This window comes from Podarcis erhardii, assembly GCF_964252035.2.
Source record: "Podarcis erhardii genome assembly, chromosome: 1".
In the NCBI taxonomy this organism is placed as follows: Eukaryota; Metazoa; Chordata; class Lepidosauria; order Squamata; family Lacertidae; genus Podarcis; species Podarcis erhardii.
Window position 1 is genome coordinate 2,051,126 of NC_138497.1, and position 21,625 is coordinate 2,072,750.

The 21,625-nt window shown below is 47.2% G+C and overlaps 1 long non-coding RNA gene across 1 annotated transcript in view; it reads left to right on the forward strand.

Moving 5' to 3' along the window:
- Positions 1–899: 899 nt before the first annotated feature.
- LOC309350062 overlaps positions 900–21,625 on the forward strand; it is a 492,019-nt gene continuing 471,293 nt past the window's right edge. The window contains exon 1 of the long non-coding RNA XR_014160284.1: positions 900–1,142. This is a non-coding gene — a long non-coding RNA (uncharacterized lncRNA). The remainder of the gene's footprint in view (positions 1,143–21,625) is intronic.

Below are 21,625 nucleotides of genomic sequence, written 5' to 3' on the forward strand. Positions count from 1 at the left end.
ATTCAAGCCCAGAGCCCTTTCCCGTCCTGTGGTTTCCAGCAACCAGAATTCAGAGGCATTACCACCTCTGACCATGGAGGTATGGCATTAAAAGCCATCAAGGTTGGTAGCCATCAATGCCTGGAAGGGACCCTAAGTGTCATCTAGTCCAACCCCAGCTTGAAGGTTTGTAGGCAGGTACCTGAGGCACTTCCCTAAGTCACACTCCCCTTTCTCTGAGCAAGAAGATGCTCACCGTAGCACCCAGAGGGCAGCTGAGGAAGGAGACTTCAGGTGCTTTGAAACAGTGCAAGGACTGCCCATGACAGACTGTCCCAAAATGCAGAATCATAGATTTGGAAGGGACCTCAGCCTTCCATCTAGTCCACCTCCCTACAGGGCTGGATCTCAGCTCAAGCATCCATGACAGATGGCCATCCAACCTCTGCTTCAAAACCTCCAAGAAGAGAGTCCACCACCTTCCAAGGGAGACTGTAGACTGATGGATGTCCTTCAGTTCTAATGTTACCAGAGAGGGAGGAAAACTTATCTCTGTCCACTTCCTCCATGCTATGCAGCATTTTATAAACTTCTATCACGTCACCTTTTACTCACATGAAGTATCCATCAGCCCCCTTCTCCTCAGCAAACCTCCTTATATTTTCTAAGCCAGCCTAATTGGGCTTTACCAGCAACCGGCTGATTTCCCTCTCCCCATGCCTTCATCCTTGTCTTGCCTGCCTCCAATGTTCAATAAACCCAGGGGTATGACAGTACGCCTTTCAACCAATGTCAGTGACTGGGCTCAATAACTGGTTCTGCTCCGACTGGGCTAGGAGACTGGAGCACTTTCAGAGACCTTCCAATCCTGGAAAACAGGTCCCAGTGCACTGGACTCACTACTGTGCAGTCTGAGAGCCAGCGTGGTGTAGTGGTTAAGAGCGGTGGACTCGTAATCTGGGGAACCGGGTTCGCTTCCCTGCTCCTCCACATGCAGCTGCTGGGTGACCTTGGGCCAGTCAGACTTCTTTGAAGTCTCTCAGCCCCACTCACCTCACAGAGTGTTTGTTGTGGGGGAGGAAGGGAAAGGAGAATGTTAGCCGCTTTGAGACTCCTTAAAGGGAGTGAAAGGCGGGATATCAAATCCAAACTCTTCTTCTTCTGTAACTTGAAGCCAATGGTTCAAGTCCTCCCCTCCAGAGCAGGAGAAAACAAGCTTGCTCCATCTTCCATGTGACAGCTCTTGAGATATCTGAAGATGGCTGTCTGTGGGAAACCCACCAAAAGGATTCTTCCCTCCTGTGGTTTCCAGTAACTGGAATTCAAAAACACTGCGGCCCACAATTGGGGAGGAAGAGCGTCACGATGAGCCAGTGTGGTGTAGTGGTTAAGAGCAGTAGTCTCGTAATCTGGTGAACTGGGTTCGCTTCCCCGCTCCTCCACATGCAGCTGCTGGGTAACCTTGGGCCAGTCACACTTCTCTGAAGTCTCTCAGCCCCACTCACCTCACAGAGTGTTTGTTGTGGGGGAGGAAGGGAAAGGAGAATGTTAGCTGCTTGGAGACTCCTTAAAGGGAGTGAAAGGCGGGATATCAAATCCAAACTCTTCTTCTTCTTCTGTAACTTGAAGCCAATGGGTCAAGTCCTCCCCTCCAGAGCAGGAGAAAACAAGCTTGCTCCATCTTCCATGTGACAGCTCTTGAGATATCTGAAGATGGCTGTCTGTGGGAAACCCACCAACAGGATTCTTCCCTCCTGTGGTTTCCAGTAACTGGAATTCAAAAACACTGCGGCCCACAATTGGGGAGGAAGAGCATCACGATGAGCCAGTGTGGTGTAGTGGTTAAGAACGGTAGTCTCGTAATCTGGTGAACCAGGTTTGATTCCCCGCTCCTCCACCTGCAGCTGCTGGGTGACCTTGGGCCAGTCACACTTCTCTGAAGTCTCTCAGCCCCACTCACCTCACAGAGTGTTTCTTGTGGGGGAGGAAGGGAAAGGGGAATGTGAGACGCTTTGAGACTCCTGAAAGGGAGTGAAAGGCGGGATATCAAATCCAAACTCTTCTTCTTCTTCTCTTCTAGTGAGACCAGACTCAGCAGAGTAGAAATAACGCAGAAGCTAGCTGTGAAGCATGACTCCTTTTATTTCTAATAGCTACTACAAACTAAAGAACTACTGGCTTGCATGAGTATTACATCTCCCACTCAGCCATCTAGTCACTACATAGATAAGACTCTCCACACACAGAGACAGGCAGTCAGTCAGGAGCGGAAGAGTAGAAGAGCAGTTTCCGCCCCCTCCTTTCTCAAAACATCAGATCAGGAGATTCTTGCAATGGGAGGGGTGAAAATATCAACCGGGCAATATTGCCATTTCCTTTCCTTGCCTTCACCCCGCCCCCAGCCCCCAGCTGATTGGCTAGCTGGGTTGGGGGTGGGGCGAAGGTCCCAAGGCAAGGAGGGTGGCACCCGGGACCTGGGAAGTCCTGTCTGCCTCTTGGAGAGGAGCATCAATAAGTTTATTTTAAAATACTTATTTTTTCCAGTTTGTCACCCCCCTCAGCGGTGGCACCCAGGGCAACCCGCCCCTACCGCACCCCCCTTCCTACGCCACTGATCTGAGCATTGAAGGTGAGGCCTAAATAAATGTTAGGGGCTGAGAAGCACGCAGAGTCCCGCAATGCAAAGGACAAGGGAAGTAAAACTCCTGGATTGACGCCATGCTCCGCATCCCCGGAATACTAATTATTCTTGTCTAGTCTTCTCGACACAAAAATAAATAAAACATGATGGTTGGGACTTGTTTATGATCTTAAGCACATGAAATGCCTTGCCTGTCCCTGCTTGATAACGGCTTGGGAGCGGAAAGGAGACAATGGCGAACTAAGCCACGCTCAGCACCTCAGATCCTCCGCTTGGACGGCAGGGCCCTGGGCACCAGCCTCTTGGATCCAGCTCTTTACAGGGGTTCCGCCCTGGAGCCGATCTTTGCAGGGGCGTTTGGGACAAGAAGAGAGGAGGAGGAAAGCCAAGCGTCCTCTGCTGAACCCTCCACCTGCCCCCAAGCCCAGAGCTGTAAACCCAGGAACTCAATCAATTGGAAAGTTTCTTGTAGCAACCAAAGGCCATAACGGCTTCAACTGCTACCGTCTGCCAAACTGTAAATCGTAACATACAGCGTACAGCATTTACATAAAACAAGGCATCAGTGATGTGAAGGAAGGGAGTGAGAATTCATAAATAGTTGGAATAGACTTTTCAGATTCAGCATGACCGATGGCCCCTCTCCCTGCCTCTCATCCCCCTTTATCTCAGTTTCAGGCTTTGCTTAGCAAAGTTTCCAGTTTCTTGTTCAGCTTGGCTGCCAAACTCTTCCTTCTGGTCCACCGTCCTCCTTCCCTGCGAGGCTCTCGGAGGAAGCTGTTAATAAGTGTGGTCACATCTCTGGCCACAATACTCTGTGCGCCACAGAGAGGAACTTTGCTGCCACCACAGTCAATGACACATCTCATTTAACCAGCCAGTTTCTCCTTCTGGGGGAAGGGGGGAGAGAGATAAATAACTTCCCGCTCAGCGGGAGGAGGTAAATGGTGTTAGAATTCCTATCCTGAGTCAGTCTTGCACCTTTGAAGACCCCTGGCAAGTGACAGACATGGCAAGACCTGGTTTAGTGTCATTTAGGGATGGAGACATATGTCAATTACAGATGCTCTCAGCTTCTCATTTGCCTGATCTTAAATTTAGTTCCCTGCATCTACACATCAGTTTGTGGAGATGATTATTTCTAAGGGGTTTTGTTTCTGATATACACAGTATGTAATATTGCCTAACATATCCACAGTTGTAATGCAATTTCCCCTGATACAATGCATTGCAATGTTATTTTCTCTAACTGAGGTGGGGGGCAGAGGAGGCAGTGATGGCCGCCCATTTGGATGGCTTTAAAAGAGGGTTAGACAAATCTGATGTATGGAAGTGAGAGCTGGACCATAAAGAAGGCTGATCGCTGAAGAATGGATGCTTTTGAATTCTGGTGCTGGAGGAGACTCTTAAGAGTCCCATGGACTGCAAGAAGATCCAACCTCTCCATTCTGAAGGAAATGAGCCCTGAGTGCTCACTGGAAGGACAGATCCTGAAGCTGAGGCTCCAAGACTTTGGCCACCTCATGAGAAGAGAAGACTCCCTGGAAAAGACCCTGGTGCAGGGAAAGATGGAGGGCACAAGGAGAAGGGGACGGCAGAGGACGAGATGGCTGGACAGTGTTCTCGAAGCTACCAGCATGAGTTTGACCAAACTGCGGGAGGCAGTGGAAGACAGGAGTGCCTGGCGTGCTCTGGTCCATGGGGTCACGAAGAGGCGGACACGACTAAACGACTAAACAACACAGACAAATCTATTGTTAAATTTTATTTCTATACCACCCTATACCTGAAGGACTCTATGGAGGAGAAGAGTGCTATCAATGGCTACTAGTCAGGATGACTATGCTCTGCTGACTTCCAGTAACATCTGGAGCATAAGAAAAGCCTGCTGGATGAGGCCAATGGCCTACGGAGCTCAGCATCCTGTCCTCAGACTGGCCAACCAGATGTCCTCATGGGAAGCCTGCAAGCAGGATTTGAACCCAAGAGCAACTCTCTTCTATGATTTCTAGCAACTGGTGTTGCTGCCTTCATCTTGGCTTTCATCTTGGCTTTGAGCCATCGATGGCCCTCTCCTCCTCCACGAATTTGTCCAACCAGGGCCATCTTTACCTGGGGGTGCAAGGGGTGCAGGGCACCCCGGTGCCGAATTATGGGTGGCACCGGATGGCTGGCGGGTGTGCAGCTTCCCTCCCAAGCCTCTGCGGGGATTGCTCTTCTCCCGAAGCAGCATGGGGGAGAGTTGTGTGCCAGCCAACCAGATGGCGAGCAGTGCGCCGCTTCCCCCATGCCACTATCCGTGGTAATTTGTGGGCACTGGGCAGATCTTTGCGCCCTGGTGCTGCATATGCTAAAGGCGGCCCTGTGTCTAACCCTCTTTTAAAGGCATCCAGGTTGTTTGCTGCAGGGAGTTCCATCGTTCATCTATGTGCTGCCTGGAGAAGTCCTTTCTTGCATCTGACCTGTATCTTCTTCCAACATTCAGCTGCTTATATTGTTGGGAATCTGAATACATGCAGCTACTCACACAGAGTCAGTTAAGGTTTGGCCGCCAGCCAGAAGGCAATCTGAAGGAGTAAGTCTGCCTGGAGATAACAGAGACATGGAGACTGCTCCCTGATTGGTCAAGCTCTCTCAAAGGAGTGATAATTAATGGCCTACTAACTGTTAGTTCAACAGGGACGCGGGTGGCGCTGTGGGTAAAAGCCTCAGCGCCTAGGACTTGCTGATCGAAAGGTCAGCGGTTCGAATCCCCGCGGCGGGGTGCGCTCCCGTCGCTCGGTCCCAGCGCCTGCCAACCTAGCAGTTCAAAAGCACCCCCGGGTGCAAGTAGATAAATAGGGACCGCTTACCAGCGGGAAGGTAAACGGCGTTCCGTGTGCTGCGCTGGCTCGCCAGATGCAGCTTGTCATGCTGGCCACATGACCCGGAAGTGTCTGTGGACAGCGCTGGCTCCCGGCCTCTAGAGTGAGATGAGCGCACAACCCTAGAGTCTGTCAAGACTGGCCCGTACGGGCAGGGGTACCTTTACCTTTACCTTTAACTGTTAGTTCAGTGTTTGAGTTCAGAGTTCTGTATGTCAGTGTAGGAGTTGTGAGTCATGTCAGAGAGAGCTAGCAAAAGATCCGTGTTCTGTTCCTGTAAATAGTCCACTGTATATAATAAACACCTAACTACAAGTTCCTGGTTCCTGCTTCGTCTATCCTGTCTGCAGCCAAGTCGCCAATTGCTTCCATGGATTCTGCGTTTACTCTGCTAGGTCTGGCTAAGGTCCTGCAACTAGTCGGAAAGTTGCGAAACTCCAAATAGGTTTTACCAATATATATAAAGGAGGGCCACCAGTTCTTCTGCCTGTTTTATGCAAGAGATCAGCATTTAGTTTGAGCTGTGTGCACATTGAGGGGTTCAGAAGGAACGTGTACCGGATTTTTTAGACACTTCATTGTGGAGAGAATTACCTTTGGGACCGTCTTGTCAACACTGTTCCAAGAAGGCTTCAGTATAATCAGTTTCTTTTCATTGTATTCCCCATCAGCTGGTGTGCTGGAGAAAATGAGTTAGCATTGAAATAAGGTGTGAATGTCCAGGAAATGAGGGAGAGTCACCTGCCCGTGATGGAGTGATTGCCCAGGTTTGAACTGTAAATGGGTTATCATGATGGGAAACAGGTAGCAACATCCAAATCAGGGATGCTCAATGTTCGCAGAAACTGGCCAGGGACTGCAAAACATGTCTCAGATTTGGACTGATCATCAACCTCACACACTTCATGCAAAATCTTAAGCTTAACTGGGCGCCGCAGTTCGAGAAGGACATTGATAAGCTGGGGGATGTTTAGTCTGGAAAAGAGGAGATACGAGAACCGTCTCCAAACGTCTGAACGGCAAGCGTGTTTTCTGCTGCTTTGGATGGTAGGACCTGAATCAATGAATTTGATAATACGATACGATAATCTTTATTGTCATTGTCCCATACAGAACAACGAAATTGAGGGGGGGGGGGAGAATCTACATAAGACATTCAAAACTAGCAAGCCTGCTATCCCAGCCATCCCAACCTGGTTAGCCCCCTAAAAACTCTGATAACCCATTTTTTAAATACAATATACTCCCATAGAGACTCTTTCGGTTTAAAACCAAAAGTGCATTTGGATAGAAACTGTTTCTCAGGCAGCTAGTCCTAGTCTTTATAACCCTGTACCTTCTTCCAGGGACACGGGTGGCACTGTGGGTTAAACCACAGAGCCTAGGACTTGCCGATCAGAAGGTCGGCGGTTCAAATCCCCGCAACAGGGTGAGCTCCTGTTGCTCGTTCCCTGCTCCTGCCAACTTAGCAGTTTGAAAGCACGAAGTGCAAGTAGATAAATAGGTACCACTCCGGCGGGAAGGTAAACGGCGTTTCCGTGCACTGCTCTGGTTCGCCAGAAGCAGCTTAGTCCTGCTGGCCACATGACCCGGAAGCTTTACACAGGTTCCCTCAGCCAATAAAGCGAGATGAGAGTCGCAACCCCAGAGTTGGTCACGACTGGACCTGATGGTCAGGGGTCCCATTACCTTTTAACTTTCTTCCAGAAGGCAGAAGTTGAAAGAGATCATTTCCGGGGTGCGCACTATCCTGCGCTATCTCTGCAGCTTTCTTACAGCACCTGGAAGCATAGATTTGATCCAAGGTGGGAAGAGTGCACCCAATTATTCTCTCCGCAGTCTTTACAACCCTGGACAGCATTGTTTTTCCCCTGACCATGCAGTTCCCAAAGTACACACACACACAGACCATAAGTTAATACACTCTCCACAGTACAATGGTAAAATGCCATCAACAGGTCCTTTGAAAGATTGTTTTTCCGGAGGATTCTCAGAAAATATAACCTGCTGTGCTCTCTTCATCAGGTCTTTGCTGTTTTCTCCCCAGGTTAGGTCATCTCTCAACTCCATTCCCAGAAATCGAAACACCGAGACCTGTTCCACGCACTTCCCCTCAATAATAAGTGACTGAATATTCAATTTACATTTCCTAAAGTCCACAATAACCTGTTTTGTTTTCTTTAAGTTAAGGAGTACAAGAAAGGAGATTCCAGCTAAACATTTGTGAGTAAGTGCTGTTTGACAGTGGAATGGTCTCCCTCAGAAGGTGGTGGACTTTTCCATTTTGGAGGTTTTGAAGCAGAGATTGGATGGCCATCTGCCAGGGATTGATATTTCTGCATTGCAGGGGGTTGCACTAAATGACCATTAGGTTCCCTTCCTATTCTTATGTTCTTACAGAAACAGATAACTGTGAACAGACCCTTCTGTTTCCCCCCTGTCAAAAGCTAATAAAATGTAATAACAACAGCCCAGCTATGTCTTGCCAAAGGCCCAACTAGTTCAGCTCCTGATGTCAACCTTGCGGGAAGCGCATTTCTCCTCTACACAAGGAGGTTTCTGGACCAATCCAGAGTCCAATTATTCTGGAGACTGCCAAATATCTCCCCAATGAAGACTGGTCTCCCTGCTTTTCAAACCGTTTGCATGGAGCAAGGATGGGATTGAGAAGTAGGGCATAGTTTTATCACAAACATGTTCATGAAACTCACACACCACTTGACTGTAAAAAAACAAACCTCAAAGCGGTTAAAAAAGGTAAAGGGACCCCTGAGAGTTAAGTCCAGTCGCGAACGACTCTGGGGTTGTGGCACTCATCTCGCTTTACAGGCTGAGGGAGCTGACGTTTGTCCTCAGACAGTTTTTCCGGGTCATGTGGCCAGCACGACTAAGCTGCTTCTGGCGCAATGGGACACTGAAATAAGAGCAACGCACGGAAACGCCATATACCTTCCTGCCAGAGCAGTACCTATTTATCTACTTGCACTTTGATGTGCTTTCGAACTGCTAGGTTGGCAGGAGCAGGGACCGAGGAACGGGAGCTCACCCTGTCGCGGGGATTCGAACCGCCAACCTTCTGATCGGCAAGCCCTAGGCTCAGTGGTTTAACCCACAGAACCACCCGTGTCCCTTCAAAGCGGTTTACAAAAATATAAAACTAGGAAACAGGGGAAAACTCACAGCTGTGCTTTAAAACATACAAAAGTTAAAACACTTTTCCTCTTTCTCTTGCAGTTTTCAAAGCCTAATCCCCCTGCCCTCCGGTTTGCTGAGTGCAGCAGTTTCTGTCTTGGCAAATTCTCCAACATCCTTGTCTTTGAAAACCCCGAACATGGAGTGTGGCCAAAAAACTGCTGTTCTGAAAAGTAGCATCATGGAAAATTCTCTTTGAAAAAACGCCCCCCTCCTGAGAACCCCAGAGATTTCTTTGCTCTGGGCTACAGGGAGGGCCGGCTCTGTCATGAGACCAACGGAGGCTGGTGCTTCAGGGGTGATTTTGGAGATCAGGGTCCTTGAGCTCACCTGCTTCCTCCTACCTGCATGGATAAATGACGTAGGGAGAGGCAGAGCTCTTGGCATACAACCAAGGAAACAGGGGCAATTGGCAGGCCCCCAGCTGGCTCCAGCCCACCGGCCAGTGTGCCAGGCAATCTCCAGTCCTTGTTGCAGTGTCTGCGACCCACAGCTTCAAAAGCTGGGGCACACTACTCAGCAGAGATAACGCGCAAACAGAAGTGGCAGGAGAGGCTGTCTGAGCATATTTACAATCAGTTTATTCAGCATAAGGTAAAGGTAAAAGGACCCCTGACCATTCGGTCCAGTCGCGGACGACTCTGGGGTTGTGGCTCTCATCTCGCTTTATTGGCCAAGGGAGCTGGCGTACAGCTTCCGGGTCATGTGGCCAGCATGACTAAACCACTTCTGGCGAACCAGAGCAGCTCACGGAAACGCCGTTTATCTTCCCACCGGAGCGGTACCTATTTATCTACTAGCACTTTGATGTGCTTTCAAACTGCTAGGTTGGCAGGAGCAGGGACCGAGCAACAGGCGCTCACTCCGTCGCGGGGATTCGAACTGCCAACCTTCTGATCGGCAAGTCCTAGGTTCTGTGGTTTAAACCACAGCGCCACCCGCGTCCCTTATTCAGCATACATCAGGACAAAAGGAAAACATGTCTGATCCCTTTTGTGTCCAAAGCAAGCAGCATAAGCAAAAGCTATACACAAAAGGAAGTTCCCAGCAAGCTGTGCTGGAGTGTAAACAGACATGTGACACACAACAGTCTCATGCCTGTCCCTTAAGGTGGAATGAAATATTCTAACAGGCAAAGTTTGGAAGGAATAGTGAATGTGGGGAGCCCCCCCCCAAAAAAAAGACCAGTATGGGGCATCCCTAGGTAGGATCAGGGTTATACCAGCTAGCTCAGTGAAGGTGTTAACACAACGTGCGGCAGCAGTGAGAGGAGAAGATTCCACGCTAGGAATTATTGGGAAATCAGCTGAAAATAAATGATGAGGGTGATAAATCTGCTGACATCACAATGACATGCAAATCTATGATGTGACTGTGTTTGGAACACTGTGTACCGTTCTGGTCGCCTCACCCCAAAAAGGAGTTGCAAAAGTCTTGCCTTGGTATTGGACTGGATGAGAGCCAATAAACTAAGGACCAACCTAGCTAAGATGGAGACCCTGTGAGTGGGCAAGTTCCCCAGACCGGATGGAAAGGAGGTTCTTTTTTTAAAAAAAATCTTTAAAAACAATAATTTATTTCCTGATTTCCTTGAAAGTATTTTACAGGGCTTTTTTATATATAAAAAAGAAAGAAACAATGGGAAGTTGTGTAAAACACAGAACAGTCTGATGACTATATAAATGACTGGCCATTTAAAAAAAAATCTTTAAAAATACAATAGCTGTAGCTGTCCCTAAATACCTTTTAGAAATATCCTATTGCCAGACCTAAAGTAAGTCCAAAAGAGTATTTATGATCTAAACTTTTTTTTGTTTTGTTTTTGAGAGGTGATCTTGGTCAATTCAAAAAATAAAAGGTCAAAATTGCCCCCTCTCATTTCCCCCCCTTAAAAAAACCCCATTAGACTATAGGAATGGTTCAAGATTTGGAAAGGAGGTTCTTGATGGGTTATACTTCCTCTGAAGTAGCAGGAAGGTAGCGTGGGGATGCTCCTGGATCCTTTGCTGTTGCTTGGCATCCAATGAAGAAGAAGAAGAAGAGGAGTTTGGATTTGATATCCAGCCTTTCACTCCCCTTCAGGAGTCTCAAAGGGGCTAACATTCTCCTTTCCCTTCCTCCCCCACAACAAACACTCTGTGAGGTGAGTGGGGCTGAGAGACTTCAGAGAAGTGTGACTGGCCCAAGGTCACCCAGCAGCTGCAAGTGGAGGAGCGGAGACACAAACCCGGTTCACCAGATTACGAGACTACCGCTCTTAACCACTACACCACACTGGCTCTCAATGCTGGAAGATTCAGGAGAAATAAAACGAAGTCCTTCTTCAAGCAGCGCAGAGTTAAACTTTGGAACTTCCTCCCACAGGAGGCAGTAATGGTCTCAACCTAGATGGCCTTAAAAGAGGATTAGACAATTTTATGGAGGAGAAGAGGGCTATGGATGATTACCAGCCAGGATAGCCATATTCAGCCTCCACTCATTGAGGCACCAATATTTCTGTGTGGTGTGGTGGTTAAAAGCTGTGGAATTCGTAATCTGGTGAACCGGGTTCGCTTCCCTCCACATGCGGTTCCTGGGTGACCATGGGCCAGTCACACTTCTCTGAAGTCTCTGAGCCCCACTCAACCCACAGTTTGTTGTGGGGGAGGAAGCTGCACGCTCAGGGAAACAACAATGCTGTCCAGGGTTGTAAAGACTTTTATGGGTATGTTCGTAGCAAAAGGAAGAACAAAGAAACAGTGGGGTCACTCAGAGGAGAAGATGGTGAAATGCAAACAGGGGACACAGAAAGGGCTGAACTCCTCAATGCCTTCTTTGCCTCAGTCTTCTCCGATAAAGAAAACAATGCCCGACCTGAAGAATTTGGAGCAAATGATTCAGCAGAGGAAACACAGCCCAGAATAACTAAGGAGATAGTACAAGAATACTTGGCTAGTTTCGATGTATTCAAGTCTCCAGGGCCAGATGAACTGCATCCAAGAGTATTAAAAGAACTGGCAGATGTGATCTCAGAACCACTGGCACTCATCTTTGAGAATTCCTGGAGAACAGGCGAAGTCCCGGCAGACTGGAGGAGGGCAAATGTTGTCCCTATTTTCAAAAAGGGGAAAAGAGAGGACCCAAATAATTACCGCCCAGTCAGTCTGACATCAATACCAGGGAAGATTCTGGAGCAGATCATTAAGCAAACAGTCTGTGAGCACCTAGAAAGGAATACTGTGATCACCAATAGTCAGCATGGATTTCTGAAAAATAAGTCATGTCAGACTAACCTGATCTGGTTTTTTGACAGAATTACAAGCCTGGTAGATGAAGGGAACGCAGTGGATGTAGCCTACCTTGATTTCAGCAAGGCATTTGACAAGGTGCCCCATGATATTCTTGTAAAGAAGCTGGTAAAATGAGGACTTAACTATGCTACCACTCAGTGGATTTGTAACTGGCTGACTGACCGAACCCAAAGGGTGCTCATCAATGGTTCCTCTTCATCCTGGAGAAGAGTGACTAGTGGGGTGCCACAGGGTTCTGTCTTGGGCCCGGTCTTATTCAACATCTTTTTCAACAACTTGGATGATGGACTCAAGGGCATCCTGATCAAATTTGCAGATGACACCAAACTGGGAGGGGTGGCTAACACCCCAGAGGACAGGATCACACTTCAAAACAACCTTGACAATTAGAGAATTGGGCCAAAACAAACAAGATGAATTTTGACAGGGAGAAATGTAAAGTATTGCTCTTGGGCAAAAAAAATGAGAGGCACAAATACAAGATGGGTGACACCTGGCTTGAGAGCAGTACATGTGAAAAGGATCTAGGAGTCTTGGTTGACCGCAAACTTGACATGAGCCAACAGTGTGACGCGGCAGCTAAAAAAGCCAATGCAATTCTGGGCTGCATCAATAGGAGTATAGCATCTAGATCAAGGGAAGTAATAGTGCCACTGTATTCTGCTCTGGTCAGACCTCACCTGGAGTACTGTGTCCAGTTCTGCACACCACAGTTCAAGAAGGACACTGACAAACTGGAACGTGTCCAGAGGAGGGCAACCAAAATGGTCAAAGGCCTGGAAACGATGCCTTATGAGGAACGACTAAGGGAGCTGGGCATGTTTAGCCTGGAGAAGAGGAGGTTAAGGGGTGATATGATAGCCATGTTCAAATATATAAAAGGATGTCACATAGAGGAGGGAGAAAGGTTGTTTTCTGCTGCTCCAGAGAAGCGGACACGGAGCAATGGTTCCAAACTACAAGAAAGAAGATTCCACCTAAACATTAGGCAGAACTTCCTGACAGTAAGAGCTGTTCGACAGTGGAATTTGCTGCCAAGGAGTGTGGTGGAGTCTCCTTCTTTGGAGGTCTTTAAGCAGAGGCTTGACAACCATATGTCAGGAGTGCTCTGATGGTGTTTCCTGCTTGGCAGGGGGTTGGACTCAATGGCCCTTGTGGTCTCTTCCAACTCTAGGATTCTATGATTCTATGATTCTATTCTATGACTGCGGAGAGAATAATTGGGTGCACTCTTCCCACCTTGGATCAAATCTACACTTCCAGGTGCCATAAGAAAGCTGCAGAGATAGCGCAGGATAGTGCGCACCCCGGAAACGATCTCTTTCACCTCCTGTCTTCTGGAAGAAGGTCCAGGGTTATAAAGACTAGGACTAGCCGCCTGAGAAACAGTTTCTATCCAAATGCGATTTTGGTTTTAAACGCAGTGCAAGGTAGACTTTATGTGGGTATATTGTATTCAATTATGGGGCATCAGAGTTTTTAGGGGCTGACCAGGTTGGGATAGCAGGCTTGTGGGTTTTTGAATGTCTGATGTAGATTTTTCCAATTTCATTGTTCTGTATGGGACAATGACAATAAAGATTATCGTATCATATCAAAGGGAAAGGAGAAGGTTAGCTGCTTTGAGATTCCTCCTCCTCTGAACACCAGTTGCTGGAAAACCACAGGAGGGGAGAGTTGCTCTTGTGCTTGCATCCTGCTTGCTGGTTTCCCACTGGCATCAGGTTAGCCTCTGTGGGAATAGAATGCTGGAGTAGATGGGCCATGGGCCTGATCCTGCTGGGCTCTTATTCTGTCCTGATGTTTCCAGGCAAACCCATTTTAGTGGCTTTTTTTCCAATTTTTTGCAATTAAGCACTGGATATTTCAATTCCGTCATGTGTTAAATATGTCTCCATGTGTGCAAAGTGGCAACTTGATTATTCTGTGGTGAAAGGCAGGGGGCTTGGAGGCGGGCATTGGGAGGAGGAGAAAAATCTTCTGCGCCAGTTATCAGCTCAAGCAGGAAACTGTGGACAATTCGTCTTTCTTAATTTATGTGTCAGGGCAGGTGCTATAAATCATTGCGGCTACAGAAGACAGGGTTTAATTAAATGACAGCTCTGAGTCACTGTTCCCGTAATTCAGAACCCAGACTCTACTTTGTAAAAGATCTCTCTAATTTGGAGTGTAATGTTTAAATCGAGATACACATTCCTGGTAATTCTCAAATTGCTACCCATTTTCCACCTCCCGCAAGTTCTATCATCACAGCGGCAAATGTCTTCGTCAGCAGAAACATCAAAACTCACCTCCGGGCGAACTGTTTATCATTGCTTTCCAGCTACAGGTTTCTTTTATTCCAGGTTTATTTTTTTAATAAAAAGAAATGTTTACAAATATGAAAACCCTTTTTAATTCCTGGACTATGATCACTTGTGGGAAATACATTTTTTTTTAAAAAGAGGCACAGATTAGAAGTTCCTCTCAAAGTGGTCGATTGGATTAGTCATGCGGTCGACAGTCACTGATAGGTGCAAAAAAACCCCATGTAGCACCGGGAGATGAAACAAGGACTGTGTCTGTCAAGAGTAGCAGAAGGTGAGAGAGCATCTCTCTCTCTCTCTCGCATGTGCGCTCACATGCAAGAGACACATATGCACACACACGCGCGCGCGCACACACACACACACACACACACACAAACATAAGAAGAGTCGACTGGCCCATAAAGTACAACATCTTTTTCTCACAGCAGCCAACCAGATGCCTGTGGAGAGCACGCAAACAGGATCAGAGTGCAGGACTGCTTTTTTCTATGAAAAACTGGCTTCTTTTACTAGACTCTTGAGCATGGGTAGGCAAACTAAGTCCCAGGGGCAGGATCCAGCCCAATCGCCTTCTAAATCCAGCCCGCGGATGGTCCGGGAATCAGCATGTTGATAAAGTGGGATATCAAATCCAAACTCCTTCTCTGAACACCCGTTGCTGGAAAACCACAGGAGGGGAGAGTTGCTCTTGTGCCCTTTTATTTAAAATGCATCTCTGGGTTATTTGTGGGGCAGAGGAATTTGTTCACCCCCCCCCCCCATATAGTCTGGCCCCCCACAAGCTCTGAGGGACAGTGGACCGGCCCACAGCTGAAAAAGGTTGCTGACCCCTGCTCTAGAGACTTTCAGTTTATGGGATCCCCTCCCCCCAAAAAAACCCCAACAACAACAAGGCTGCCAGCCAGACCCTCAAACAGGGGTCTGCAAACTTTTCAGCAGGGGGCTGGTCCACTGTCCCTCAGACCTTGTGGGGGGCCGGACTATATTTTTTTGGGGGGAAATGAACAAATTCCTATGCCCCACAAATAACCCAGAGATGCATTTTAAATATGACAGATATGTCAGGGCCAACGCTCACGTATAGACAAACATGTCTTTAGTACCCACCACCCAAAAGTACCACAGAACTTCCTTTGCATGTCTGGAGCCTGAGACAAGTCCAGTGATGAGATTTGGCTTCCCTTGGAGCACAGTGTGCCCGACAATTGTCACCACTGGGCACTTCCTGGGGTAGGAGGTATATATACATGTCTTCAAGTCCTTTTTCAAGGGCAAAATGGCATTGGAATGGAGGAACTTGGCAAAGGGGTTGATTTTATATGATTCATAAAGCTAGGTATTTTCACTGAGCTGTCAAGTCAAAAGGATACATTAACTATTTGTAACATTTAACCACTTTAAAGATGTGCCCCTCCACTGTAATTTCCGTAACACTTGAAGGCAAGGATGCAAAGGTGCTGAGCAGATAAAGCCCAGTGTGAGCTCACAGGGCGCAGCGGGCATCTCCTCACCTCTCCACTGTGGGAATGTTCAGGGATGCAGGAGAGGGTATATTGTCTGATTATATCCTTCTCCAAGTTGTGTTAACAAGTTCCACAATTTCAGCAGAGTAACATTCCCCCTTTTAAACTCACAGAGGATGTGTTTGCTCAGGCTCGCTAAAGCCTCTATAATAACTATTCTGGTAATTTCCCCTTATTCCCTCATAAAATACAAGAGATGACACAGTCTTCTATAAAAGTATAAAAAAGTTTACTCACTCACATTCTGTTCACAATCGGATCCCAGAAGGCAGACTTAGCTTAGAAAAGTAACATAAACCTGGAAACTATCTCATCAGGAGACAGTCCCTTTGTCCTCTCTTGGCTGGAGCCCAAGAGAACATCTTTGGCTAAGCAGATGTTGCTTCTTCGATGCACATAGTCAAAGAGAGAGAGATGGCTGCCCTGCCCTGTGCTTTTGTCGTTACCTGCACAGGTGAGGCCACGCCCACCTCTAGTCACATGCAGAGGAAGTCTGTCCCAGCCCAGAAGGAAACAGGAAGTTGACCTGCTGGCTGGACAAACAACCTCCCCATGTGTAAACATGTTCACTCTAGGAATGTTGTACTTGACTGCTCTTGTGTTTCACATCCAACACCCACCTCCAAGCCCAGAGTGGCCTCTTTCATTAGGCTCCTTGCAAGTGGCCCAGATGCTTAATGATGTCAGGGCAGCAGCCATCGCATCCCAGGACGGTCCATTGCTCGCCAATTAGGCAATCAGCAAGGATCTACTTACTGGCAATTTTATTTCTCCGGCATGTCATTAGAGGGGAGCGAGAGCAAAGGGAAAGAGGACGCATTACTCAGGGATCCAAAATGCCTTGAGAAATTGAACAAAAGACGGCATCCAGCGACCAAGGCGAGTCTCTTTTTCAGGCCAACATGTTTCTTTTGACACGATGAGAAATTTTCCTTTCCGAACAAAGAAATCCATACTATCATTCTGCACCAGGCAGGTCGATGAAGAAAGCATGATTGCCCATGACTTGGCAGCGTCATGCAATAAACATCTACTCAGAAGTAAGCCTCGTTGAGTTCAGTGGGGCTTACTCCCAAGCCGAACCCAAATAATGAATGGAATTGGAACAACACGCAGTGGATTCGAAACAGATGCTTCTGAACGCTATTCACGCAGATGCAAAGTGAGCGGCACACCTCCAATAAATGTTTGTCACCACGAAGCATATAATCAATAAACATTCACTTGCAAACCTGTCTGAGGGTTTCTGCTCGTTCGTAATTGTTATGGACTGTTCATATTCCAGAAATTTAGTCCGCAAGAAGTGTCAAGCATTCTAAGGACTGAGAAGGGCTGTCGCTCAGGGGCAGAGACCCTGTTCTGTCCTAGGTTCAACCCCAGCATCTGGAAAATGCTCCTCCTTGAAACCTGGAAAAACTGCTGCCAAGTCACTGTAGGGAAATCTGAGCAAGGCATTTTGGGAGAAATTTCCCTTGGGGGTTCAAGTACAGAGGCTTAGACCAAAGTCCCAGTTGGTCAGGATTTATTCAGCAATGCATGACAGGACAGAGTCTGCGAGAGCATTTCCATAAGGACACACTCTATTATTTAAAAAATAATTTTTATTAGAATTTTATTTACAACATAACATAACCCCCCCCCCCAATACACAGGCCACCCTCATTAAACGTGAACATAACATACAATAAGCATAACATATACAGGCAAAAATACAGTGGTGCCTTGGGTTACAGACGCTTCAGGTTACAGACACTTCAGGTTACAGACTCCGCTAACCCAGAAATATTACCTCGAGTTAAGAACTTTGCTTCAGGATGAGAACAGAAATCGTGCTCTGGCGGCATGGCAGCAGTGCAACTCTCCCACCCACTTCCTTCCACTTTCATCCAGATGCAAACAGGGAGACATCAGGGCCACGGCTACAGACACATCCAAACAAGTGACCCACACAAAGCCCAACATTGTGCATTTTTGAAATTGAGTGCACTTTAAAAAATAATGAATAGCATCTTTGCAATCAGGGAAAGGGTGGCAAATGTTTAGTATTTCAAAGGAGTTGAGGAAATGGTAGATTTTGCTTCATGAACTGGACAAACCACTCTCCCCATCCTGACTTATTATTGGGAAGAGAAACTGTTTTACATCCAGAGCATCTGCAGGACATAATGTTTGATGTTTTAATGTGCGTAATGTGTTTAATATGTTGGAAGCCATCCAGAGTGGCTGGGACAACACAGTCAGATGGGGGGCATGAAGGAGGAGGAGGAGGAAAATGTGCAGAAATGTTTATTGGGTGCCTGGAACAGAAAGGAAGGCGACCGATTCATTTAGAGGCTAAGAGGTAAATTTGATTAAGGAGAAAGAGCCGGGTAGCAGAAGGCTATTTAATTTAGCAGGGAGATGCAAAATGAGAATGAATGCCTCGCAATAAATGCTCCCTAACTCACAGAGGGGGAAATGACCCAATTTGTTTTTCTTCTCCTCGGCCCTGCGGGTGATGAATGGCAAAGGGGATTCTGCATGGTCCATCACCTGTTGAATCCAGACCAACTCTGGGCATTTTTCTCAAGCTGGGACCACGAGGGATGACAGTGTCTTGGCGAACCTGTGCAGCTAGTTCGCTGGGTTCTGGGCTGCATTCTGCAGCGATGAAGATTCTTGATGGAAAGATCAGCCATGTTAACATAAGAGCCTATGAAGAACCTTCTGGTTCAGGCCAGGGGCCCATCTAGTCCAGCACCCTGCTCTCACAGTGGCCAACCAGATGTCTGTGGGAAACCCACATAATAATTGATAAAAATAATTTTATTATTTATACCCCACAAGCAGGATTTGAGCACAAGACTAACTCTCCCCTCCTGTGGTTTCCACCAGCTGGTGTTCAGAAGCCTTGCTGCCTCCAACCCTGGAAGCAGGACAGAGTCATCCTGACTTGTAGCCATCCATAGCCCTCTCCTCCTCCATGAATTTGCCTGATCCTCTTTTAAAGCCCTCTAGGTTGGTGGCCCTGCCTGCCACCTGCGGGAGTCTGTATGTGCTGCTGGAAAAAGAACTTTCTTTTATCTGCTGTGAATCTCCCAGCATTCAGCTTAGCTGGGTGTCCACGAGTTCATGCGTTACGTGAGCGGGAGGAAAGCTTTCCTCTATCCACTCTTGCCACACCATACAGAATTTTATGAATTTCTATCATGTTTATTATGGGACGCGGGTGGCGCTGTCGGTTAAACCACTGAGCCTAGGACTTGCCGATCAGAAGGTCAGCGGTTTGAACCCTGCAACGGGTTGAGCTCCCATTGCTCGGTACCTGCTCCTGCCAACCTAACCCCAGAGTCGGCCACGACTGGACCTAATGGTCAGGGGTCCCTTTACCTTTACCTTTATCATTTTTATTAAAAACAAAACAAAACAAACAAACAAACAAACAAACAGAAACCACCCTTCACATCCCTTCCCATTTTACAATTCGACCATGATCTTCGTAGCTCATTCAATCTGGTTCTTTTTGCCTGTCCTTCTCGCCTCCAGAAAGATTTCCCGACTTCCCAGCACACTTCCAGCTGCTAACGCTATTATCCTCTGTTGTGATAGTGACGGCTCTGCCTTTAATGTTCTGACCCAACACAGGGAAGCTAATTTCGTTGCTATGGGAACCTGGATGGCAGTGGCTGTCGGCCTTTCTCTCCGAATCACGCCAGGGCAGCGGACTTCACATCTGCATCTTCCTGGACCACGGAAGGAGCAGCCTGCCTCCCTTCCAGTCCTTTGGTCTCTTGGACTTCCTGGGGACACTGCAGTCCCCCATCATCGGCTGGCAACGCAAACACGTTTTGAACAAGAAGACGGGCTTGCTAAAATATTCATTTCCTGCCACTTCTCAGAAAAGGCCACCTAGCCCTCGAAGCTATTGCCTCATTATGATCTCTGCCGGTTCTACTGTGGCTGTACTCCAAAGGATGTGGGCTCTCAGAAACCCAAAGTGCAGTCAAGCCACCATAGTAACATGGAATTGTAGCGTTGGAAGGTGTCCCAAGAATTATCAGGTCAACTTGCCTGCAATGCAGGAATCACAACTACGACCAGCCCTCTGAAATTGTATCTGCTGCATTCCATAATACAGAGATACCTTGGTTTACAACCATAATCCGTTCCGGAGGTCCGGTTGTAAACCAAAAACAGGTTGTAACCCAAGGTGCGCTTTCGCCAATGAGGCCTCCAGAAAAAATTGGTTGTAATCCAAAAAAAGGGACACACACTTCAGGGTTTGACGTGGTTGTAATCCAAAATGGCTGTAATCCAAAACGGTTGCAAACCAAGGTACCCCTGTATGTATGACTTTGTTAACATTTCCCTTTTTGTTAATATTTGCAACTTTCAGTCTCTCTTCACTATGAATCATAAAATTGTAGAAGTGACCGGAAGGGTCATCTGGTCCAACTCTCTGCAATGCATCATCATCAGCTTCAGGAATAGCCCTTGCTCTCAGTAAGTAAAAATAAAAACAGCTAGAAATATAGGGCAATGCAGGAAGAACAGCTAAAGAATCCATGATGGATGGCCAACCACCTTCTGAGGAGTCCGTTCCACTGTCAAAGAGCTCTCACCCTCACAAAATTCGTCCTGATGTTTAGTTGGGATCTCGTTTCCTGTTGTTTGAATCCATTGGTTCGGGAAAACAAACTTGCTCCATTTTGCATAGGACAAGTATCCTTCAGATATTTGAAGATGGCTATCGTATCTTCTCCCAGCCTCTTCTTTTCCAGACTGAACATCTCCAACTCCCTCAACCGTTCCACACCAGGCTTGGTTTCCAGACCCTTAATGCCTTTATTGCTTGGGGGAAACACAGATTACTGCTACTGTCTACTTACAGTGCTGTCCTATGCATGTCTTCTCAGATGTAAGCCCCAATGAGTTTGATGGGACTGATGCCCAGGTATGGACATATTGGACACCCCGTCGTGGGTGGTTCTGTGGTCTAAACCACAGAGCCTAGGGCTTGCTTATCAGAAGGTCAGCAGTTCGAATCCCCATGATGGGGTGAGCTCCCATTGCTCAGTCCCCGCTGCTGTCCACCTAGCAGTTCGAAAGCATGTCAAAGTGCAAGTAGATAAATAGGTACCGCTCTGGCGGGAAGGTAAACGGCGTTTCCGTGCGCTGCTCTGGTTCACCAGAAGCGTCTTAGTCATGCTGGCCACATGACCCGGAAGCTGTCTGCAGACAAACGCCAGCTCCCTCGGCCAGTAAAGTGAGAAGTGTGCTGCAACCCTGGAGTCGTCCATGACTGGACCTAACGGTCAGGGGTCCCTTTACCTTTACTTTTATGCCCAGGTATGGACATATTGGACTGCAGTCTTTGACCAATCAGTTTTCCATTATTGCATCCATCAAAACTTATTTACGCTGTTGAATATATCTTAATGCTGCCAGCGTTTTCAGCTGTACACAATTATTTCCAATATATTCAATACATGTTCAATACAATCAATATATTCAATACAATCTTCTTTAAATGTATGTTCTTCTTGTTCTCTTGTTCTATAAGTTAAGTCTGCAAGTTGTGCATATTCTGACAACTTCAGTTGCCATCCTTCTTTAGTTGGGACCTCACTCGTTTTCCATTTTGGGGTCAACAAAACACGGGCCGCAGTTGTAGCATACATAAATAACCTTTCTGACACTTGGGAATTTCAGTCTCAATTTTCCCCAACAGACAGGACTCTGGTTTTTTGGGGAAAGTACTTTCAAACATTATTTTTCAATTCATTATGGATCATTTCGCAGTACTCTTCTACCCTTTTACAAGCCCACCACATGTGATAGAACATTC